The sequence below is a fragment of the Vulpes lagopus genome, chromosome 8 (assembly GCF_018345385.1).
Source record: "Vulpes lagopus strain Blue_001 chromosome 8, ASM1834538v1, whole genome shotgun sequence".
NCBI lineage: Eukaryota > Metazoa > Chordata > Mammalia > Carnivora > Canidae > Vulpes > Vulpes lagopus.
In genome coordinates, this window is record NC_054831.1 from 51,325,958 (window position 1) to 51,344,297 (window position 18,340).

Genomic DNA, 18,340 nt, shown 5'->3' on the forward strand with positions numbered 1-18,340 from the left:
GCCCGGGGCAGGCGCCCTCCGCCACCCCGGGCGCGGCGCGGGAGGCTGGGTCAGTCAATCAATCAGTCGGGCCGGCAGGCGAGCATGCAGGCGGGCAGGCGCGATCGGGCGGGAGGAGGGCTGAGGAGCGGCGGGCGCCTGGCCCGGAGAGGCGCAGAGCAGGCTCTTGGGGCGCCCAGCGGCAGCCGCGGACGTCTACGGCCATACCACCCTGAACGCGCCCGATCTCGTCTGATCTCGGAAGCTAAGCAGGGTCGGGCCTGGTTAGTACTTGGATGGGAGACCGCCTGGGAATACCGGGTGCTGTAGGCTTTTTTTCCTCGGCCTTTTGCCTGCCTTCCTGTCTGTCCCTTGGCCGCCAACGCCCCCCTCGACCAACGCGGCGGCGGCGGCGGCGGCGGCGGCGGCGGCGGCGGCGGCGCCCCCCTCCGGGCGACCCGTGGCATGGCCCCCGCCCCGCCGGGAGCACCGCAGGGTGCCGCGGAGCACCGAGCGCGCCCGCTGCACCGGCAGGAGGCCACACACATGCACCACCTCCTCTTCCTCTCAAGCCCTTCCACCTCGCAGCCCTTCAAGCACGCCCACCCACGTCCTAGCGGGCCGCGCGTCCCAGGGGGCGGAGGGGGCCCGAAGGGGGCCGACGGAGGGGACGGGGCGACAGCAGGAACCTCGGGGCCCGGGCGGGGAGGGGGCGGTCGCTGGGGGTAGCCGGGCGGGGGCCGGATCCCGTCTCCGCAGGCTTGCGAGCCCCTCAGGGGGGCCGGGGCGGGGCTTTGGGGGCCCAGGCCGGGGCCGGGGCCGGGGCCGGGGCCGGGCCTGCCTGCGGGCCCTCCTCGCCCCGCCCCAATCCCCGCCCCCAGGCCCGCCCCCAGCCCCTAGCAATTCCCTGGCACCGCCCCCAGCCACCAAGCCACCAGGCCACCCGCAACCCGCCCCCCACCTTCCGCCCGGGCCCGCCTGCACCTTCTCACCGAAGGACATGCCCTCCCTCCCCCGCGGACCACCGTCCCTTCGGCCCTCAGCCACGACGTCCACGCTCCGCGGGCCCAGGACACCAGATGGCCCGACCGCCCGGGGCCTCAGGCCCCGTTGGCACCGGGCTGCGCGCTCCGTGGCCCCGCAACAGCCAAGGCCACAGCGACGCGGGGGCGGCCGGCACCCATGCCGAAAAGGGCCGCGCGGAACACAGCAAGAGACACAAGAGAGACTCGCTCCGCGCCTGGGCGTGGGCGCCGCGCACGCACACAGGCACACGGCCCCGCGGCGGTTCGGCTGATGGGCAGGAATGGGGGCAGAACGGCATCCCTGACACCGTGGCTGCAGGGCCCGCGGCTGCCAGGGCTCCTAAGGCAGCTCCAGGGCCTGCGCCCCTCCGGCGGGGTGGCTGCCTCGCCCCCACAGGCCTTGTGGCCCAGCTCCGAGTGCCCGTGTCCCTCCGTCTGTGTGTGTGTGTGTGTGTGTGTCTGTCTGTCTGTCTGTCGTGGGCACCTGTGTCTGTGTCCCTGCCTGTCCGAGGATGGGGTCCGGCGGCGCGGGCGGCCCCGGCTTGGCTTTGAGCCAGGCCGGCTGAAGAACAGGAGAGGCCAGGGGTCGTCCGGAGCCGGCCGGCGCCGGCCCGCGGCACCCCCCCAGCCAGTGAGCGGTCCGATGTGGGGGGCGGCGTGCCATCCGGGGAGCCGAGCGGCGGCGACGCGCCCGCCAGGCCGGGGACGGGAGCGCGCCCGGGCTCCGGCGACAGCCTCCGCTCCGGGGTGCGGGAGGCGTCTTGGCCCCCACCCCCCCCGCCCGGCCCGGGGCAGGCGCCCTCCGCCACCCCGGGCGCGGCGCGGGAGGCTGGGTCAGTCAATCAATCAGTCGGGCCGGCAGGCGAGCATGCAGGCGGGCAGGCGCGATCGGGCGGGAGGAGGGCTGAGGAGCGGCGGGCGCCTGGCCCGGAGAGGCGCAGAGCAGGCTCTTGGGGCGCCCAGCGGCAGCCGCGGACGTCTACGGCCATACCACCCTGAACGCGCCCGATCTCGTCTGATCTCGGAAGCTAAGCAGGGTCGGGCCTGGTTAGTACTTGGATGGGAGACCGCCTGGGAATACCGGGTGCTGTAGGCTTTTTTTCCTCGGCCTTTTGCCTGCCTTCCTGTCTGTCCCTTGGCCGCCAACGCCCCCCTCGACCAACGCGGCGGCGGCGGCGGCGGCGGCGGCGGCGGCGCCCCCCTCCGGGCGACCCGTGGCATGGCCCCCGCCCCGCCGGGAGCACCGCAGGGTGCCGCGGAGCACCGAGCGCGCCCGCTGCACCGGCAGGAGGCCACACACATGCACCACCTCCTCTTCCTCTCAAGCCCTTCCACCTCGCAGCCCTTCAAGCACGCCCACCCACGTCCTAGCGGGCCGCGCGTCCCAGGGGGCGGAGGGGGCCCGAAGGGGGCCGACGGAGGGGACGGGGCGACAGCAGGAACCTCGGGGCCCGGGCGGGGAGGGGGCGGTCGCTGGGGGTAGCCGGGCGGGGGCCGGATCCCGTCTCCGCAGGCTTGCGAGCCCCTCAGGGGGGCCGGGGCGGGGCTTTGGGGGCCCAGGCCGGGGCCGGGGCCGGGGCCGGGGCCGGGCCTGCCTGCGGGCCCTCCTCGCCCCGCCCCAATCCCCGCCCCCAGGCCCGCCCCCAGCCCCTAGCAATTCCCTGGCACCGCCCCCAGCCACCAAGCCACCAGGCCACCCGCAACCCGCCCCCCACCTTCCGCCCGGGCCCGCCTGCACCTTCTCACCGAAGGACATGCCCTCCCTCCCCCGCGGACCACCGTCCCTTCGGCCCTCAGCCACGACGTCCACGCTCCGCGGGCCCAGGACACCAGATGGCCCGACCGCCCGGGGCCTCAGGCCCCGTTGGCACCGGGCTGCGCGCTCCGTGGCCCCGCAACAGCCAAGGCCACAGCGACGCGGGGGCGGCCGGCACCCATTGCGAAAAGGGCCGCGCGGAACACAGCAAGAGACACAAGAGAGACTCGCTCCGCGCCTGGGCGTGGGCGCCGCGCACGCACACAGGCACACGGCCCCGCGGCGGTTCGGCTGATGGGCAGGAATGGGGGCAGAACGGCATCCCTGACACCGTGGCTGCAGGGCCCGCGGCTGCCAGGGCTCCTAAGGCAGCTCCAGGGCCTGCGCCCCTCCGGCGGGGTGGCTGCCTCGCCCCCACAGGCCTTGTGGCCCAGCTCCGAGTGCCCGTGTCCCTCCGTCTGTGTGTGTGTGTGTGTGTGTGTCTGTCTGTCTGTCTGTCGTGGGCACCTGTGTCTGTGTCCCTGCCTGTCCGAGGATGGGGTCCGGCGGCGCGGGCGGCCCCGGCTTGGCTTTGAGCCAGGCCGGCTGAAGAACAGGAGAGGCCAGGGGTCGTCCGGAGCCGGCCGGCGCCGGCCCGCGGCACCCCCCCAGCCAGTGAGCGGTCCGATGTGGGGGGCGGCGTGCCATCCGGGGAGCCGAGCGGCGGCGACGCGCCCGCCAGGCCGGGGACGGGAGCGCGCCCGGGCTCCGGCGACAGCCTCCGCTCCGGGGTGCGGGAGGCGTCTTGGCCCCCACCCCCCCCGCCCGGCCCGGGGCAGGCGCCCTCCGCCACCCCGGGCGCGGCGCGGGAGGCTGGGTCAGTCAATCAATCAGTCGGGCCGGCAGGCGAGCATGCAGGCGGGCAGGCGCGATCGGGCGGGAGGAGGGCTGAGGAGCGGCGGGCGCCTGGCCCGGAGAGGCGCAGAGCAGGCTCTTGGGGCGCCCAGCGGCAGCCGCGGACGTCTACGGCCATACCACCCTGAACGCGCCCGATCTCGTCTGATCTCGGAAGCTAAGCAGGGTCGGGCCTGGTTAGTACTTGGATGGGAGACCGCCTGGGAATACCGGGTGCTGTAGGCTTTTTTTCCTCGGCCTTTTGCCTGCCTTCCTGTCTGTCCCTTGGCCGCCAACGCCCCCCTCGACCAACGCGGCGGCGGCGGCGGCGGCGGCGGCGGCGGCGGCGGCGCCCCCCTCCGGGCGACCCGTGGCATGGCCCCCGCCCCGCCGGGAGCACCGCAGGGTGCCGCGGAGCACCGAGCGCGCCCGCTGCACCGGCAGGAGGCCACACACATGCACCACCTCCTCTTCCTCTCAAGCCCTTCCACCTCGCAGCCCTTCAAGCACGCCCACCCACGTCCTAGCGGGCCGCGCGTCCCAGGGGGCGGAGGGGGCCCGAAGGGGGCCGACGGAGGGGACGGGGCGACAGCAGGAACCTCGGGGCCCGGGCGGGGAGGGGGCGGTCGCTGGGGGTAGCCGGGCGGGGGCCGGATCCCGTCTCCGCAGGCTTGCGAGCCCCTCAGGGGGGCCGGGGCGGGGCTTTGGGGGCCCAGGCCGGGGCCGGGGCCGGGGCCGGGGCCGGGCCTGCCTGCGGGCCCTCCTCGCCCCGCCCCAATCCCCGCCCCCAGGCCCGCCCCCAGCCCCTAGCAATTCCCTGGCACCGCCCCCAGCCACCAAGCCACCAGGCCACCCGCAACCCGCCCCCCACCTTCCGCCCGGGCCCGCCTGCACCTTCTCACCGAAGGACATGCCCTCCCTCCCCCGCGGACCACCGTCCCTTCGGCCCTCAGCCACGACGTCCACGCTCCGCGGGCCCAGGACACCAGATGGCCCGACCGCCCGGGGCCTCAGGCCCCGTTGGCACCGGGCTGCGCGCTCCGTGGCCCCGCAACAGCCAAGGCCACAGCGACGCGGGGGCGGCCGGCACCCATGCCGAAAAGGGCCGCGCGGAACACAGCAAGAGACACAAGAGAGACTCGCTCCGCGCCTGGGCGTGGGCGCCGCGCACGCACACAGGCACACGGCCCCGCGGCGGTTCGGCTGATGGGCAGGAATGGGGGCAGAACGGCATCCCTGACACCGTGGCTGCAGGGCCCGCGGCTGCCAGGGCTCCTAAGGCAGCTCCAGGGCCTGCGCCCCTCCGGCGGGGTGGCTGCCTCGCCCCCACAGGCCTTGTGGCCCAGCTCCGAGTGCCCGTGTCCCTCCGTCTGTGTGTGTGTGTGTGTGTGTGTCTGTCTGTCTGTCTGTCGTGGGCACCTGTGTCTGTGTCCCTGCCTGTCCGAGGATGGGGTCCGGCGGCGCGGGCGGCCCCGGCTTGGCTTTGAGCCAGGCCGGCTGAAGAACAGGAGAGGCCAGGGGTCGTCCGGAGCCGGCCGGCGCCGGCCCGCGGCACCCCCCCAGCCAGTGAGCGGTCCGATGTGGGGGGCGGCGTGCCATCCGGGGAGCCGAGCGGCGGCGACGCGCCCGCCAGGCCGGGGACGGGAGCGCGCCCGGGCTCCGGCGACAGCCTCCGCTCCGGGGTGCGGGAGGCGTCTTGGCCCCCACCCCCCCCGCCCGGCCCGGGGCAGGCGCCCTCCGCCACCCCGGGCGCGGCGCGGGAGGCTGGGTCAGTCAATCAATCAGTCGGGCCGGCAGGCGAGCATGCAGGCGGGCAGGCGCGATCGGGCGGGAGGAGGGCTGAGGAGCGGCGGGCGCCTGGCCCGGAGAGGCGCAGAGCAGGCTCTTGGGGCGCCCAGCGGCAGCCGCGGACGTCTACGGCCATACCACCCTGAACGCGCCCGATCTCGTCTGATCTCGGAAGCTAAGCAGGGTCGGGCCTGGTTAGTACTTGGATGGGAGACCGCCTGGGAATACCGGGTGCTGTAGGCTTTTTTTCCTCGGCCTTTTGCCTGCCTTCCTGTCTGTCCCTTGGCCGCCAACGCCCCCCTCGACCAACGCGGCGGCGGCGGCGGCGGCGGCGGCGGCGGCGGCGGCGCCCCCCTCCGGGCGACCCGTGGCATGGCCCCCGCCCCGCCGGGAGCACCGCAGGGTGCCGCGGAGCACCGAGCGCGCCCGCTGCACCGGCAGGAGGCCACACACATGCACCACCTCCTCTTCCTCTCAAGCCCTTCCACCTCGCAGCCCTTCAAGCACGCCCACCCACGTCCTAGCGGGCCGCGCGTCCCAGGGGGCGGAGGGGGCCCGAAGGGGGCCGACGGAGGGGACGGGGCGACAGCAGGAACCTCGGGGCCCGGGCGGGGAGGGGGCGGTCGCTGGGGGTAGCCGGGCGGGGGCCGGATCCCGTCTCCGCAGGCTTGCGAGCCCCTCAGGGGGGCCGGGGCGGGGCTTTGGGGGCCCAGGCCGGGGCCGGGGCCGGGGCCGGGGCCGGGCCTGCCTGCGGGCCCTCCTCGCCCCGCCCCAATCCCCGCCCCCAGGCCCGCCCCCAGCCCCTAGCAATTCCCTGGCACCGCCCCCAGCCACCAAGCCACCAGGCCACCCGCAACCCGCCCCCCACCTTCCGCCCGGGCCCGCCTGCACCTTCTCACCGAAGGACATGCCCTCCCTCCCCCGCGGACCACCGTCCCTTCGGCCCTCAGCCACGACGTCCACGCTCCGCGGGCCCAGGACACCAGATGGCCCGACCGCCCGGGGCCTCAGGCCCCGTTGGCACCGGGCTGCGCGCTCCGTGGCCCCGCAACAGCCAAGGCCACAGCGACGCGGGGGCGGCCGGCACCCATGCCGAAAAGGGCCGCGCGGAACACAGCAAGAGACACAAGAGAGACTCGCTCCGCGCCTGGGCGTGGGCGCCGCGCACGCACACAGGCACACGGCCCCGCGGCGGTTCGGCTGATGGGCAGGAATGGGGGCAGAACGGCATCCCTGACACCGTGGCTGCAGGGCCCGCGGCTGCCAGGGCTCCTAAGGCAGCTCCAGGGCCTGCGCCCCTCCGGCGGGGTGGCTGCCTCGCCCCCACAGGCCTTGTGGCCCAGCTCCGAGTGCCCGTGTCCCTCCGTCTGTGTGTGTGTGTGTGTGTGTGTGTCTGTCTGTCTGTCGTGGGCACCTGTGTCTGTGTCCCTGCCTGTCCGAGGATGGGGTCCGGCGGCGCGGGCGGCCCCGGCTTGGCTTTGAGCCAGGCCGGCTGAAGAACAGGAGAGGCCAGGGGTCGTCCGGAGCCGGCCGGCGCCGGCCCGCGGCACCCCCCCAGCCAGTGAGCGGTCCGATGTGGGGGGCGGCGTGCCATCCGGGGAGCCGAGCGGCGGCGACGCGCCCGCCAGGCCGGGGACGGGAGCGCGCCCGGGCTCCGGCGACAGCCTCCGCTCCGGGGTGCGGGAGGCGTCTTGGCCCCCACCCCCCCCGCCCGGCCCGGGGCAGGCGCCCTCCGCCACCCCGGGCGCGGCGCGGGAGGCTGGGTCAGTCAATCAATCAGTCGGGCCGGCAGGCGAGCATGCAGGCGGGCAGGCGCGATCGGGCGGGAGGAGGGCTGAGGAGCGGCGGGCGCCTGGCCCGGAGAGGCGCAGAGCAGGCTCTTGGGGCGCCCAGCGGCAGCCGCGGACGTCTACGGCCATACCACCCTGAACGCGCCCGATCTCGTCTGATCTCGGAAGCTAAGCAGGGTCGGGCCTGGTTAGTACTTGGATGGGAGACCGCCTGGGAATACCGGGTGCTGTAGGCTTTTTTTCCTCGGCCTTTTGCCTGCCTTCCTGTCTGTCCCTTGGCCGCCAACGCCCCCCTCGACCAACGCGGCGGCGGCGGCGGCGGCGGCGGCGGCGGCGGCGGCGGCGGCGCCCCCCTCCGGGCGACCCGTGGCATGGCCCCCGCCCCGCCGGGAGCACCGCAGGGTGCCGCGGAGCACCGAGCGCGCCCGCTGCACCGGCAGGAGGCCACACACATGCACCACCTCCTCTTCCTCTCAAGCCCTTCCACCTCGCAGCCCTTCAAGCACGCCCACCCACGTCCTAGCGGGCCGCGCGTCCCAGGGGGCGGAGGGGGCCCGAAGGGGGCCGACGGAGGGGACGGGGCGACAGCAGGAACCTCGGGGCCCGGGCGGGGAGGGGGCGGTCGCTGGGGGTAGCCGGGCGGGGGCCGGATCCCGTCTCCGCAGGCTTGCGAGCCCCTCAGGGGGGCCGGGGCGGGGCTTTGGGGGCCCAGGCCGGGGCCGGGGCCGGGGCCGGGGCCGGGCCTGCCTGCGGGCCCTCCTCGCCCCGCCCCAATCCCCGCCCCCAGGCCCGCCCCCAGCCCCTAGCAATTCCCTGGCACCGCCCCCAGCCACCAAGCCACCAGGCCACCCGCAACCCGCCCCCCACCTTCCGCCCGGGCCCGCCTGCACCTTCTCACCGAAGGACATGCCCTCCCTCCCCCGCGGACCACCGTCCCTTCGGCCCTCAGCCACGACGTCCACGCTCCGCGGGCCCAGGACACCAGATGGCCCGACCGCCCGGGGCCTCAGGCCCCGTTGGCACCGGGCTGCGCGCTCCGTGGCCCCGCAACAGCCAAGGCCACAGCGACGCGGGGGCGGCCGGCACCCATGCCGAAAAGGGCCGCGCGGAACACAGCAAGAGACACAAGAGAGACTCGCTCCGCGCCTGGGCGTGGGCGCCGCGCACGCACACAGGCACACGGCCCCGCGGCGGTTCGGCTGATGGGCAGGAATGGGGGCAGAACGGCATCCCTGACACCGTGGCTGCAGGGCCCGCGGCTGCCAGGGCTCCTAAGGCAGCTCCAGGGCCTGCGCCCCTCCGGCGGGGTGGCTGCCTCGCCCCCACAGGCCTTGTGGCCCAGCTCCGAGTGCCCGTGTCCCTCCGTCTGTGTGTGTGTGTGTGTGTGTGTGTCTGTCTGTCTGTCGTGGGCACCTGTGTCTGTGTCCCTGCCTGTCCGAGGATGGGGTCCGGCGGCGCGGGCGGCCCCGGCTTGGCTTTGAGCCAGGCCGGCTGAAGAACAGGAGAGGCCAGGGGTCGTCCGGAGCCGGCCGGCGCCGGCCCGCGGCACCCCCCCAGCCAGTGAGCGGTCCGATGTGGGGGGCGGCGTGCCATCCGGGGAGCCGAGCGGCGGCGACGCGCCCGCCAGGCCGGGGACGGGAGCGCGCCCGGGCTCCGGCGACAGCCTCCGCTCCGGGGTGCGGGAGGCGTCTTGGCCCCCACCCCCCCCGCCCGGCCCGGGGCAGGCGCCCTCCGCCACCCCGGGCGCGGCGCGGGAGGCTGGGTCAGTCAATCAATCAGTCGGGCCGGCAGGCGAGCATGCAGGCGGGCAGGCGCGATCGGGCGGGAGGAGGGCTGAGGAGCGGCGGGCGCCTGGCCCGGAGAGGCGCAGAGCAGGCTCTTGGGGCGCCCAGCGGCAGCCGCGGACGTCTACGGCCATACCACCCTGAACGCGCCCGATCTCGTCTGATCTCGGAAGCTAAGCAGGGTCGGGCCTGGTTAGTACTTGGATGGGAGACCGCCTGGGAATACCGGGTGCTGTAGGCTTTTTTTCCTCGGCCTTTTGCCTGCCTTCCTGTCTGTCCCTTGGCCGCCAACGCCCCCCTCGACCAACGCGGCGGCGGCGGCGGCGGCGGCGGCGGCGGCGCCCCCCTCCGGGCGACCCGTGGCATGGCCCCCGCCCCGCCGGGAGCACCGCAGGGTGCCGCGGAGCACCGAGCGCGCCCGCTGCACCGGCAGGAGGCCACACACATGCACCACCTCCTCTTCCTCTCAAGCCCTTCCACCTCGCAGCCCTTCAAGCACGCCCACCCACGTCCTAGCGGGCCGCGCGTCCCAGGGGGCGGAGGGGGCCCGAAGGGGGCCGACGGAGGGGACGGGGCGACAGCAGGAACCTCGGGGCCCGGGCGGGGAGGGGGCGGTCGCTGGGGGTAGCCGGGCGGGGGCCGGATCCCGTCTCCGCAGGCTTGCGAGCCCCTCAGGGGGGCCGGGGCGGGGCTTTGGGGGCCCAGGCCGGGGCCGGGGCCGGGGCCGGGGCCGGGCCTGCCTGCGGGCCCTCCTCGCCCCGCCCCAATCCCCGCCCCCAGGCCCGCCCCCAGCCCCTAGCAATTCCCTGGCACCGCCCCCAGCCACCAAGCCACCAGGCCACCCGCAACCCGCCCCCCACCTTCCGCCCGGGCCCGCCTGCACCTTCTCACCGAAGGACATGCCCTCCCTCCCCCGCGGACCACCGTCCCTTCGGCCCTCAGCCACGACGTCCACGCTCCGCGGGCCCAGGACACCAGATGGCCCGACCGCCCGGGGCCTCAGGCCCCGTTGGCACCGGGCTGCGCGCTCCGTGGCCCCGCAACAGCCAAGGCCACAGCGACGCGGGGGCGGCCGGCACCCATGCCGAAAAGGGCCGCGCGGAACACAGCAAGAGACACAAGAGAGACTCGCTCCGCGCCTGGGCGTGGGCGCCGCGCACGCACACAGGCACACGGCCCCGCGGCGGTTCGGCTGATGGGCAGGAATGGGGGCAGAACGGCATCCCTGACACCGTGGCTGCAGGGCCCGCGGCTGCCAGGGCTCCTAAGGCAGCTCCAGGGCCTGCGCCCCTCCGGCGGGGTGGCTGCCTCGCCCCCACAGGCCTTGTGGCCCAGCTCCGAGTGCCCGTGTCCCTCCGTCTGTGTGTGTGTGTGTGTGTGTCTGTCTGTCTGTCTGTCGTGGGCACCTGTGTCTGTGTCCCTGCCTGTCCGAGGATGGGGTCCGGCGGCGCGGGCGGCCCCGGCTTGGCTTTGAGCCAGGCCGGCTGAAGAACAGGAGAGGCCAGGGGTCGTCCGGAGCCGGCCGGCGCCGGCCCGCGGCACCCCCCCAGCCAGTGAGCGGTCCGATGTGGGGGGCGGCGTGCCATCCGGGGAGCCGAGCGGCGGCGACGCGCCCGCCAGGCCGGGGACGGGAGCGCGCCCGGGCTCCGGCGACAGCCTCCGCTCCGGGGTGCGGGAGGCGTCTTGGCCCCCACCCCCCCCGCCCGGCCCGGGGCAGGCGCCCTCCGCCACCCCGGGCGCGGCGCGGGAGGCTGGGTCAGTCAATCAATCAGTCGGGCCGGCAGGCGAGCATGCAGGCGGGCAGGCGCGATCGGGCGGGAGGAGGGCTGAGGAGCGGCGGGCGCCTGGCCCGGAGAGGCGCAGAGCAGGCTCTTGGGGCGCCCAGCGGCAGCCGCGGACGTCTACGGCCATACCACCCTGAACGCGCCCGATCTCGTCTGATCTCGGAAGCTAAGCAGGGTCGGGCCTGGTTAGTACTTGGATGGGAGACCGCCTGGGAATACCGGGTGCTGTAGGCTTTTTTTCCTCGGCCTTTTGCCTGCCTTCCTGTCTGTCCCTTGGCCGCCAACGCCCCCCTCGACCAACGCGGCGGCGGCGGCGGCGGCGGCGGCGGCGGCGGCGGCGCCCCCCTCCGGGCGACCCGTGGCATGGCCCCCGCCCCGCCGGGAGCACCGCAGGGTGCCGCGGAGCACCGAGCGCGCCCGCTGCACCGGCAGGAGGCCACACACATGCACCACCTCCTCTTCCTCTCAAGCCCTTCCACCTCGCAGCCCTTCAAGCACGCCCACCCACGTCCTAGCGGGCCGCGCGTCCCAGGGGGCGGAGGGGGCCCGAAGGGGGCCGACGGAGGGGACGGGGCGACAGCAGGAACCTCGGGGCCCGGGCGGGGAGGGGGCGGTCGCTGGGGGTAGCCGGGCGGGGGCCGGATCCCGTCTCCGCAGGCTTGCGAGCCCCTCAGGGGGGCCGGGGCGGGGCTTTGGGGGCCCAGGCCGGGGCCGGGGCCGGGGCCGGGGCCGGGCCTGCCTGCGGGCCCTCCTCGCCCCGCCCCAATCCCCGCCCCCAGGCCCGCCCCCAGCCCCTAGCAATTCCCTGGCACCGCCCCCAGCCACCAAGCCACCAGGCCACCCGCAACCCGCCCCCCACCTTCCGCCCGGGCCCGCCTGCACCTTCTCACCGAAGGACATGCCCTCCCTCCCCCGCGGACCACCGTCCCTTCGGCCCTCAGCCACGACGTCCACGCTCCGCGGGCCCAGGACACCAGATGGCCCGACCGCCCGGGGCCTCAGGCCCCGTTGGCACCGGGCTGCGCGCTCCGTGGCCCCGCAACAGCCAAGGCCACAGCGACGCGGGGGCGGCCGGCACCCATGCGAAAAGGGCCGCGCGGAACACAGCAAGAGACACAAGAGAGACTCGCTCCGCGCCTGGGCGTGGGCGCCGCGCACGCACACAGGCACACGGCCCCGCGGCGGTTCGGCTGATGGGCAGGAATGGGGGCAGAACGGCATCCCTGACACCGTGGCTGCAGGGCCCGCGGCTGCCAGGGCTCCTAAGGCAGCTCCAGGGCCTGCGCCCCTCCGGCGGGGTGGCTGCCTCGCCCCCACAGGCCTTGTGGCCCAGCTCCGAGTGCCCGTGTCCCTCCGTCTGTGTGTGTGTGTGTGTGTGTGTGTCTGTCTGTCTGTCTGTCGTGGGCACCTGTGTCTGTGTCCCTGCCTGTCCGAGGATGGGGTCCGGCGGCGCGGGCGGCCCCGGCTTGGCTTTGAGCCAGGCCGGCTGAAGAACAGGAGAGGCCAGGGGTCGTCCGGAGCCGGCCGGCGCCGGCCCGCGGCACCCCCCCAGCCAGTGAGCGGTCCGATGTGGGGGGCGGCGTGCCATCCGGGGAGCCGAGCGGCGGCGACGCGCCCGCCAGGCCGGGGACGGGAGCGCGCCCGGGCTCCGGCGACAGCCTCCGCTCCGGGGTGCGGGAGGCGTCTTGGCCCCCACCCCCCCCGCCCGGCCCGGGGCAGGCGCCCTCCGCCACCCCGGGCGCGGCGCGGGAGGCTGGGTCAGTCAATCAATCAGTCGGGCCGGCAGGCGAGCATGCAGGCGGGCAGGCGCGATCGGGCGGGAGGAGGGCTGAGGAGCGGCGGGCGCCTGGCCCGGAGAGGCGCAGAGCAGGCTCTTGGGGCGCCCAGCGGCAGCCGCGGACGTCTACGGCCATACCACCCTGAACGCGCCCGATCTCGTCTGATCTCGGAAGCTAAGCAGGGTCGGGCCTGGTTAGTACTTGGATGGGAGACCGCCTGGGAATACCGGGTGCTGTAGGCTTTTTTTCCTCGGCCTTTTGCCTGCCTTCCTGTCTGTCCCTTGGCCGCCAACGCCCCCCTCGACCAACGCGGCGGCGGCGGCGGCGGCGGCGGCGGCGGCGGCGGCGCCCCCCTCCGGGCGACCCGTGGCATGGCCCCCGCCCCGCCGGGAGCACCGCAGGGTGCCGCGGAGCACCGAGCGCGCCCGCTGCACCGGCAGGAGGCCACACACATGCACCACCTCCTCTTCCTCTCAAGCCCTTCCACCTCGCAGCCCTTCAAGCACGCCCACCCACGTCCTAGCGGGCCGCGCGTCCCAGGGGGCGGAGGGGGCCCGAAGGGGGCCGACGGAGGGGACGGGGCGACAGCAGGAACCTCGGGGCCCGGGCGGGGAGGGGGCGGTCGCTGGGGGTAGCCGGGCGGGGGCCGGATCCCGTCTCCGCAGGCTTGCGAGCCCCTCAGGGGGGCCGGGGCGGGGCTTTGGGGGCCCAGGCCGGGGCCGGGGCCGGGGCCGGGGCCGGGCCTGCCTGCGGGCCCTCCTCGCCCCGCCCCAATCCCCGCCCCCAGGCCCGCCCCCAGCCCCTAGCAATTCCCTGGCACCGCCCCCAGCCACCAAGCCACCAGGCCACCCGCAACCCGCCCCCCACCTTCCGCCCGGGCCCGCCTGCACCTTCTCACCGAAGGACATGCCCTCCCTCCCCCGCGGACCACCGTCCCTTCGGCCCTCAGCCACGACGTCCACGCTCCGCGGGCCCAGGACACCAGATGGCCCGACCGCCCGGGGCCTCAGGCCCCGTTGGCACCGGGCTGCGCGCTCCGTGGCCCCGCAACAGCCAAGGCCACAGCGACGCGGGGGCGGCCGGCACCCATGCCGAAAAGGGCCGCGCGGAACACAGCAAGAGACACAAGAGAGACTCGCTCCGCGCCTGGGCGTGGGCGCCGCGCACGCACACAGGCACACGGCCCCGCGGCGGTTCGGCTGATGGGCAGGAATGGGGGCAGAACGGCATCCCTGACACCGTGGCTGCAGGGCCCGCGGCTGCCAGGGCTCCTAAGGCAGCTCCAGGGCCTGCGCCCCTCCGGCGGGGTGGCTGCCTCGCCCCCACAGGCCTTGTGGCCCAGCTCCGAGTGCCCGTGTCCCTCCGTCTGTGTGTGTGTGTGTGTGTGTGTCTGTCTGTCTGTCTGTCGTGGGCACCTGTGTCTGTGTCCCTGCCTGTCCGAGGATGGGGTCCGGCGGCGCGGGCGGCCCCGGCTTGGCTTTGAGCCAGGCCGGCTGAAGAACAGGAGAGGCCAGGGGTCGTCCGGAGCCGGCCGGCGCCGGCCCGCGGCACCCCCCCAGCCAGTGAGCGGTCCGATGTGGGGGGCGGCGTGCCATCCGGGGAGCCGAGCGGCGGCGACGCGCCCGCCAGGCCGGGGACGGGAGCGCGCCCGGGCTCCGGCGACAGCCTCCGCTCCGGGGTGCGGGAGGCGTCTTGGCCCCCACCCCCCCCGCCCGGCCCGGGGCAGGCGCCCTCCGCCACCCCGGGCGCGGCGCGGGAGGCTGGGTCAGTCAATCAATCAGTCGGGCCGGCAGGCGAGCATGCAGGCGGGCAGGCGCGATCGGGCGGGAGGAGGGCTGAGGAGCGGCGGGCGCCTGGCCCGGAGAGGCGCAGAGCAGGCTCTTGGGGCGCCCAGCGGCAGCCGCGGACGTCTACGGCCATACCACCCTGAACGCGCCCGATCTCGTCTGATCTCGGAAGCTAAGCAGGGTCGGGCCTGGTTAGTACTTGGATGGGAGACCGCCTGGGAATACCGGGTGCTGTAGGCTTTTTTTCCTCGGCCTTTTGCCTGCCTTCCTGTCTGTCCCTTGGCCGCCAACGCCCCCCTCGACCAACGCGGCGGCGGCGGCGGCGGCGGCGGCGGCGGCGGCGGCGGCGGCGCCCCCCTCCGGGCGACCCGTGGCATGGCCCCCGCCCCGCCGGGAGCACCGCAGGGTGCCGCGGAGCACCGAGCGCGCCCGCTGCACCGGCAGGAGGCCACACACATGCACCACCTCCTCTTCCTCTCAAGCCCTTCCACCTCGCAGCCCTTCAAGCACGCCCACCCACGTCCTAGCGGGCCGCGCGTCCCAGGGGGCGGAGGGGGCCCGAAGGGGGCCGACGGAGGGGACGGGGCGACAGCAGGAACCTCGGGGCCCGGGCGGGGAGGGGGCGGTCGCTGGGGGTAGCCGGGCGGGGGCCGGATCCCGTCTCCGCAGGCTTGCGAGCCCCTCAGGGGGGCCGGGGCGGGGCTTTGGGGGCCCAGGCCGGGGCCGGGGCCGGGGCCGGGGCCGGGCCTGCCTGCGGGCCCTCCTCGCCCCGCCCCAATCCCCGCCCCCAGGCCCGCCCCCAGCCCCTAGCAATTCCCTGGCACCGCCCCCAGCCACCAAGCCACCAGGCCACCCGCAACCCGCCCCCCACCTTCCGCCCGGGCCCGCCTGCACCTTCTCACCGAAGGACATGCCCTCCCTCCCCCGCGGACCACCGTCCCTTCGGCCCTCAGCCACGACGTCCACGCTCCGCGGGCCCAGGACACCAGATGGCCCGACCGCCCGGGGCCTCAGGCCCCGTTGGCACCGGGCTGCGCGCTCCGTGGCCCCGCAACAGCCAAGGCCACAGCGACGCGGGGGCGGCCGGCACCCATTGCGAAAAGGGCCGCGCGGAACACAGCAAGAGACACAAGAGAGACTCGCTCCGCGCCTGGGCGTGGGCGCCGCGCACGCACACAGGCACACGGCCCCGCGGCGGTTCGGCTGATGGGCAGGAATGGGGGCAGAACGGCATCCCTGACACCGTGGCTGCAGGGCCCGCGGCTGCCAGGGCTCCTAAGGCAGCTCCAGGGCCTGCGCCCCTCCGGCGGGGTGGCTGCCTCGCCCCCACAGGCCTTGTGGCCCAGCTCCGAGTGCCCGTGTCCCTCCGTCTGTGTGTGTGTGTGTGTGTGTGTCTGTCTGTCTGTCTGTCGTGGGCACCTGTGTCTGTGTCCCTGCCTGTCCGAGGATGGGGTCCGGCGGCGCGGGCGGCCCCGGCTTGGCTTTGAGCCAGGCCGGCTGAAGAACAGGAGAGGCCAGGGGTCGTCCGGAGCCGGCCGGCGCCGGCCCGCGGCACCCCCCCAGCCAGTGAGCGGTCCGATGTGGGGGGCGGCGTGCCATCCGGGGAGCCGAGCGGCGGCGACGCGCCCGCCAGGCCGGGGACGGGAGCGCGCCCGGGCTCCGGCGACAGCCTCCGCTCCGGGGTGCGGGAGGCGTCTTGGCCCCCACCCCCCCCGCCCGGCCCGGGGCAGGCGCCCTCCGCCACCCCGGGCGCGGCGCGGGAGGCTGGGTCAGTCAATCAATCAGTCGGGCCGGCAGGCGAGCATGCAGGCGGGCAGGCGCGATCGGGCGGGAGGAGGGCTGAGGAGCGGCGGGCGCCTGGCCCGGAGAGGCGCAGAGCAGGCTCTTGGGGCGCCCAGCGGCAGCCGCGGACGTCTACGGCCATACCACCCTGAACGCGCCCGATCTCGTCTGATCTCGGAAGCTAAGCAGGGTCGGGCCTGGTTAGTACTTGGATGGGAGACCGCCTGGGAATACCGGGTGCTGTAGGCTTTTTTTCCTCGGCCTTTTGCCTGCCTTCCTGTCTGTCCCTTGGCCGCCAACGCCCCCCTCGACCAACGCGGCGGCGGCGGCGGCGGCGGCGGCGGCGGCGGCGGCGGCGCCCCCCTCCGGGCGACCCGTGGCATGGCCCCCGCCCCGCCGGGAGCACCGCAGGGTGCCGCGGAGCACCGAGCGCGCCCGCTGCACCGGCAGGAGGCCACACACATGCACCACCTCCTCTTCCTCTCAAGCCCTTCCACCTCGCAGCCCTTCAAGCACGCCCACCCACGTCCTAGCGGGCCGCGCGTCCCAGGGGGCGGAGGGGGCCCGAAGGGGGCCGACGGAGGGGACGGGGCGACAGCAGGAACCTCGGGGCCCGGGCGGGGAGGGGGCGGTCGCTGGGGGTAGCCGGGCGGGGGCCGGATCCCGTCTCCGCAGGCTTGCGAGCCCCTCAGGGGGGCCGGGGCGGGGCTTTGGGGGCCCAGGCCGGGGCCGGGGCCGGGGCCGGGGCCGGGCCTGCCTGCGGGCCCTCCTCGCCCCGCCCCAATCCCCGCCCCCAGGCCCGCCCCCAGCCCCTAGCAATTCCCTGGCACCGCCCCCAGCCACCAAGCCACCAGGCCACCCGCAACCCGCCCCCCACCTTCCGCCCGGGCCCGCCTGCACCTTCTCACCGAAGGACATGCCCTCCCTCCCCCGCGGACCACCGTCCCTTCGGCCCTCAGCCACGACGTCCACGCTCCGCGGGCCCAGGACACCAGATGGCCCGACCGCCCGGGGCCTCAGGCCCCGTTGGCACCGGGCTGCGCGCTCCGTGGCCCCGCAACAGCCAAGGCCACAGCGACGCGGGGGCGGCCGGCACCCATGCCGAAAAGGGCCGCGCGGAACACAGCAAGAGACACAAGAGAGACTCGCTCCGCGCCTGGGCGTGGGCGCCGCGCACGCACACAGGCACACGGCCCCGCGGCGGTTCGGCTGATGGGCAGGAATGGGGGCAGAACGGCATCCCTGACACCGTGGCTGCAGGGCCCGCGGCTGCCAGGGCTCCTAAGGCAGCTCCAGGGCCTGCGCCCCTCCGGCGGGGTGGCTGCCTCGCCCCCACAGGCCTTGTGGCCCAGCTCCGAGTGCCCGTGTCCCTCCGTCTGTGTGTGTGTGTGTGTGTGTGTCTGTCTGTCTGTCTGTCGTGGGCACCTGTGTCTGTGTCCCTGCCTGTCCGAGGATGGGGTCCGGCGGCGCGGGCGGCCCCGGCTTGGCTTTGAGCCAGGCCGGCTGAAGAACAGGAGAGGCCAGGGGTCGTCCGGAGCCGGCCGGCGCCGGCCCGCGGCACCCCCCCAGCCAGTGAGCGGTCCGATGTGGGGGGCGGCGTGCCATCCGGGGAGCCGAGCGGCGGCGACGCGCCCGCCAGGCCGGGGACGGGAGCGCGCCCGGGCTCCGGCGACAGCCTCCGCTCCGGGGTGCGGGAGGCGTCTTGGCCCCCACCCCCCCCGCCCGGCCCGGGGCAGGCGCCCTCCGCCACCCCGGGCGCGGCGCGGGAGGCTGGGTCAGTCAATCAATCAGTCGGGCCGGCAGGCGAGCATGCAGGCGGGCAGGCGCGATCGGGCGGGAGGAGGGCTGAGGAGCGGCGGGCGCCTGGCCCGGAGAGGCGCAGAGCAGGCTCTTGGGGCGCCCAGCGGCAGCCGCGGACGTCTACGGCCATACCACCCTGAACGCGCCCGATCTCGTCTGATCTCGGAAGCTAAGCAGGGTCGGGCCTGGTTAGTACTTGGATGGGAGACCGCCTGGGAATACCGGGTGCTGTAGGCTTTTTTTCCTCGGCCTTTTGCCTGCCTTCCTGTCTGTCCCTTGGCCGCCAACGCCCCCCTCGACCAACGCGGCGGCGGCGGCGGCGGCGGCGGCGGCGGCGGCGGCGCCCCCCTCCGGGCGACCCGTGGCATGGCCCCCGCCCCGCCGGGAGCACCGCAGGGTGCCGCGGAGCACCGA

At 75.8% G+C, this 18,340-nt stretch overlaps 11 non-coding genes across 11 annotated transcripts; all 11 read left to right on the forward strand.

The window, feature by feature from the left end:
• Positions 1-193: 193 nt before the first annotated feature.
• Positions 194-312, forward strand: LOC121498337. Its single transcript, XR_005989722.1, has one exon. It is a non-coding gene; the product is annotated as a 5S ribosomal RNA (ribosomal RNA).
• A 1,669-nt stretch (positions 313-1,981) lies between these two features.
• LOC121498349 lies at positions 1,982-2,100 on the forward strand. The gene has a single exon (XR_005989730.1). It is a non-coding gene; the product is annotated as a 5S ribosomal RNA (ribosomal RNA).
• A 1,660-nt stretch (positions 2,101-3,760) lies between these two features.
• LOC121498360 lies at positions 3,761-3,879 on the forward strand. Its single transcript, XR_005989740.1, has one exon. It is a non-coding gene; the product is annotated as a 5S ribosomal RNA (ribosomal RNA).
• Positions 3,880-5,545: 1,666 nt separating this feature from the next.
• LOC121498373 lies at positions 5,546-5,664 on the forward strand. The gene has a single exon (XR_005989752.1). It is a non-coding gene; the product is annotated as a 5S ribosomal RNA (ribosomal RNA).
• Positions 5,665-7,328: 1,664 nt separating this feature from the next.
• On the forward strand, positions 7,329-7,447 carry LOC121498383. The gene has a single exon (XR_005989762.1). It is a non-coding gene; the product is annotated as a 5S ribosomal RNA (ribosomal RNA).
• A 1,670-nt stretch (positions 7,448-9,117) lies between these two features.
• LOC121498390 lies at positions 9,118-9,236 on the forward strand. The gene has a single exon (XR_005989768.1). It is a non-coding gene; the product is annotated as a 5S ribosomal RNA (ribosomal RNA).
• Positions 9,237-10,894: 1,658 nt separating this feature from the next.
• On the forward strand, positions 10,895-11,013 carry LOC121498391. Its single transcript, XR_005989769.1, has one exon. It is a non-coding gene; the product is annotated as a 5S ribosomal RNA (ribosomal RNA).
• Positions 11,014-12,680: 1,667 nt separating this feature from the next.
• On the forward strand, positions 12,681-12,799 carry LOC121498392. Its single transcript, XR_005989770.1, has one exon. It is a non-coding gene; the product is annotated as a 5S ribosomal RNA (ribosomal RNA).
• Positions 12,800-14,465: 1,666 nt separating this feature from the next.
• Positions 14,466-14,584, forward strand: LOC121498393. Its single transcript, XR_005989771.1, has one exon. It is a non-coding gene; the product is annotated as a 5S ribosomal RNA (ribosomal RNA).
• Positions 14,585-16,256: 1,672 nt separating this feature from the next.
• On the forward strand, positions 16,257-16,375 carry LOC121498394. The gene has a single exon (XR_005989772.1). It is a non-coding gene; the product is annotated as a 5S ribosomal RNA (ribosomal RNA).
• Positions 16,376-18,044: 1,669 nt separating this feature from the next.
• Positions 18,045-18,163, forward strand: LOC121498395. The gene has a single exon (XR_005989773.1). It is a non-coding gene; the product is annotated as a 5S ribosomal RNA (ribosomal RNA).
• The last annotated feature ends 177 nt before the right edge of the window (positions 18,164-18,340 follow it).